The following is a 4,823-nucleotide window of genomic DNA, read 5'->3' as shown; positions in this document are numbered from 1 at the left end:
AAATCACTTGAAATGTAACAATAACAGAAACACCGACAACTGGCTAAGCAAATAAGCACAAAGATTGTTGTCTCAAGACTCACAATTTCCAGAGACCTCCAGATGACCAGCCGACATGGAATCAAACAGAGTGAGGGGCTCCGGAGCATACGATCATATACGTCCCGACACTGGCATCCAGCTGAGGCTGAGGCGAGGTGAAGGAGGGGCGGAGCAAGTACAGCACCCCGGTGTGCTCCCTGGTATGACAAGCAGCAAACGGAGAATCCACAGAATAGAAAAAACCGGTGCACAGCCAGAAAAACGCATGAGCTGGGACTAAGTGACCATGAAAAAAGTTTATTGATTAAAAGACATAACGGTAGAGTCGTGGCGGATCCCATAACGCGTTTCATGCATAGAGCCCTTTGACAAAGCGGTCTATGCGTGAAATGCATTAGGGCAGTGGTTCCCAATCTGTGCGTCGTGGCGCCCTGGTGCGCCGTGGCTTGCCAAGAGGGGCGCCGCGATTATCCCTCCCCACCATCTCTCCGATTATCCCTCCCCACCATCCCTACTTAATGCAGGCCAGGGCCGCAGGGGATTGGTTGCAGGCAGAGAGGAAGCCGGGGGCGGGGCTTCCGCTTTGTGCAAAGCACATGGTGAGTGTGTGTGTGTCTGCCTTCCTGCTCCTCTGCCTGCTGGTGGCTGCGCGGTGTCCCATCCCCTTCTGCCCCGGGTGCTAGGAGAAGGTAGGGGGGTGCTGGGGGGAGGAGTGAGTTAGTTGTACATTTGCCTGTCCTGCACGGATCGCATGCCTTTCCTCCTCCCCCCACCCAGTCACTCACATCCGTCGCTGCTTCTGCTCTGCACTGTGTGTGTGGGTGTGTGTATATATATCTGTGTGTGTGTATATATGTGTGTGTGTATATATATCTGTGTGTGTGTGTATATATATGTGTGTGTGTGTGTGTGTGTGTGTGTGTGTGTGTGTGTGTGTGTGTGTGTGTGTGTGTGTGTGTGTGTGTGTGTGTGTGTGTGTGTGTGTGTGTGTGTGTGTGTGTGTATGTATATATATAGGTATGTCCCTTGATGTGCAAGCCCTGTTTAAAAGATTTACTCTGCGGCCTTAAGTATTGATATAAGTTAGTATGTTTAAATATCAAATGGTGTATTTTTTTTTTTTTTTTCCCCTCTTAACTATGTGCTGTTAATTGACCAACTGGAACAAGCTGATTTATTGGGGAGGGGGTGGGTCATGTGTCTGCTTTAGATGTATAAAACCAACACCTCTCCTGCATTTTGCAGGGACTGCATTTGGCATTAGATAGTGAGGCATTTAAAGTAAGCTTTTTAAGTGAGAATATATAGTTAGACTATAGTTTGACTAGAGGTGACTGGGGATTCAATCATTGAATCTACTGCAAATTCTTCTGCACCTGGCTACAAACGGTGAGCTATTTTGACAACACTATAATCCCTGCTGTTTCGTCTACACATACACACTTGGCTCACAACAGCTCCATGCAGCATTACCTACCTCTGGCATAATGAACCTGCTTTTTACCTCCACTTTGTTCTTTCTCGTGGCCTCATTGAAATGTTATTCTCTCTATCCACTACACACTCCTCCCTCCTGGCCCATGCCCAACATCACCATACACCCTGGACTACTCAAAAGCCTTGCACTATCTACTGAATGTTGGGGGAGAACCCTGAAAACCAGCAATCCAACCACCGCCCACTCAATTGGCAAAAATCATAAAGTTACAACTTGCAAACAACTACTCAAATTTCTACTCATACTATTACTCTCTTTAGCAGGTGATATTGAACCTAACCCAGGCCCTCCCATTTCAACTCTGTCCCATACCCCTGAGAATACCCCCTTCAAATTCCAAAAAGGCCTATCTCTCACCCATATATATATCCAGAGTCTGCTGCCCAAACTGGATGAACTAAGGGCATGGTGCCTTATGCATAAACCAAAAGCCATCGTTCTTACAGAAACATGGCTAAACCCTAAAACCCCTGATGCACATATTACCATTCAGGGATTTGCGTTTAAAACCTCATGCTGGGAACAAACGTAATTTGACACCAATTATCCACTGTATCTCTCCGACAGGAACCATCAAAATACAAAATAAATCTGGATTGCTCAAAGGTACATTCTTTAAAATGAGATGTTATAGATGAGGATTCAAAGTGGGACACCTTTGGAGAGAAAATGGTCAAAAGTTAAAATACGTCACATATTCAGTTAAATTTACAGTAGAAAAATGATTTCATATAGGACTCCACACTAATTCCCAGAATTGTACTCTTTGTGAAGCACTGAGCACACTCCTGGCACTATCCAAATAGAGACGTACGTGCTCACTATTATTCTATTTAATTAATAAAATAGTTTCAAAACCTGTGACACCCTTCTGGGCATAAGCCAGCTGTCTGTCTGGGCGTTCTGCCAAATGTCCTTGGGCAAGACAGATAAAGACTTTTCATTATTTGCTGAAGAACAGAAAAACATTTGAAATATTGAGCAGCTCAGAAATTAAAATGGAGCTTTTCCCACAGCCCAATGTAGGCTAAATTTTCTATGGCATCCCAAAATTAAAAAAAATAAATAAATCACGGGACATTGTCAAGGGGCAAGAAACCCGTAACATTATTTAAACAGTGTGCTTGTGAGCTTTTGCCAGCATATAAAAAAAATTCCCAAACATATCCTAATCAGAACAAATCAAATTGAAATGTATTCACTGGTTACACACAAACACAAAACACAACACAGAGACAAAACAAACAGAATTTCACACTTCTCTCATACACAGCTAACCAACTTTAAAAAAATAACAAGAAAACACATATTTCTCACCTATTCTAATAATAAAAAATCAAAACAGTTTTTTTATCCTACAAACTAAGTTAATAAAAATATCCTTCTCTTTCCCCATTTTGTAACTAACCTTCTTTTAAAACTAATTTGGAGCTACTGAGCTTCTACATAGTTAATTTTCATGTCTGGAAAATATTCTGCCCGTTATTTCTGTGTAACATGTTCACCTGATTCTGTCTCTCTCCTCTCTTGAGGTGGAAATTGAGGGGGAAAGAATGTCATTCTGGTTAAGGGAGCAAATCGCCTGACTAGTAGAATAAAATACCCTTATTTTTTTCCAGTGACCGGGCTGATTACAAAAATGGTAAAGATCAAATGATCTGCCTGAATTTGCCATGTCTTTGTCCTCCTCTCTCTCCACAGACACCCAAACTCTCCTCTGCCCAGTGTTGATTAGTTTGTTTTGTAATGGGGGTGTACACCTTTAAAAATTAAACTTCATCGCAAGCAATTAATTATATTCTTATTTTTGTAAAAACTTTCAAGTTTCTGGATGGTAATTTTGTATACATATAATAAACCGGCGTTCCCATTATTCAACTCTCACACAAGACTTGCACACAGGTAGGATTCACTCAGGTAAAATTCATTAGCATGTTCAGGTCTGTTTTATAGCTCTTGTCAAGAGCACAACAATTAATTGCCAGCACCGAGACTACTTCTGTATCAAAACCTGACTCATAGTAACTTATTGCTGTGGGGAAAGAATAAGGTTATTACCACAGACACAGGGATTACTCAAACAATCAACCCTTTTGACATATTTATACCTGAGAATGTAATAAAACGTTTTGGGGAAAAAACTCATTTTCTCTACCTTAGACCTATACCTAGGGCGTGTTTCCCACAGAGATTCGCAATACATGAGACTACCTGAGCTTCTGAATCCAGGTCGGTGAAAACCCCTCTTGGGAATCCACACTTCGGACTATCCTGGATTCTTTTTTAGGCAAAAACAATCTGTTGAGAATAATGAGGGGCTGTGACACTGTTAGTGCCAGTCAGTATGCACTCATACTTGGTTAATCTATCATTAGGAATTTGGGTTCCATATCATAACTTTAGATTGGCAAAATTGTATTTTCTGCTAATTTACTTTATACCCTATTCCCAGCCAATGCCTGTAACAAAATTAAAAGAGTCCTATTTCAAAAGTCTCTCTCTGTCATCATTGTTCTGATAGCGGCCATTCTGGTTATTTCTCTGGTTATCTCTCCTATGAGCTCTGCAATTTCTCTCAAAATGTCCTGACTTTCTACAATTATAACATTTCTGTCCTCTGTATTGGTCCCTATTATTGAATCTATTCTGAGAATAGAACACAGGTCCTTTAGCAGCTGTATCTTGTGAATAAAACACTGTCCGAGGTTGTACTAATTTAACACTTTCCTGTGCAAACTTGTCTTCCTGATTTTTTCCCTTTGCTTCCTTACAGCACTGCATGTGTTCTGCAACAGTCACAACTTCAGCAAGAGTCTTATGTTCCCAGCCAATACATATAGTCTGTACCTGCATCCCTATTTCTGCATGTAAACCTGAAACACCCCAATGAGGGAGAAAACCGGTGCACAGCTTCAATCTTGGGTTGAGATAATCAAAGGATTTATTAAGTAAAAACATGGACAAAAAAATACTGATATTTCCACTCTAACGCGTTTCACACGCAGGGTGCTTTATCAAAGATAAAGCACCCTGCGTGTGAAACGTGTTAGATTGAAGCTGTGCACCGTTTTTTTCCCTCATTGGGGTGTTTCACATACTGGTTTGTGTTTACCAGGGAGCACGCAGAGCTGGGGACTAGTGTGGGATTGGAATTCTTCAACAGCAGGCTACCATAGCATAACAGTGCTTGATCCGGTAAAGGAGTGACGTCAGTCTAATGTGAGAGAGAGTCTGGAGGTCCCGTGGGGATTCCACAAGCGGAGACGCAGTGTGCTGAGTGACC

Source organism: Ascaphus truei, chromosome 5 (assembly GCF_040206685.1).
Source record: "Ascaphus truei isolate aAscTru1 chromosome 5, aAscTru1.hap1, whole genome shotgun sequence".
In the NCBI taxonomy this organism is placed as follows: domain Eukaryota; kingdom Metazoa; phylum Chordata; class Amphibia; order Anura; family Ascaphidae; genus Ascaphus; species Ascaphus truei.
The sequence above is the reverse complement of the archived record's forward strand: the minus strand, read 5'-3'. Positions refer to the sequence as shown.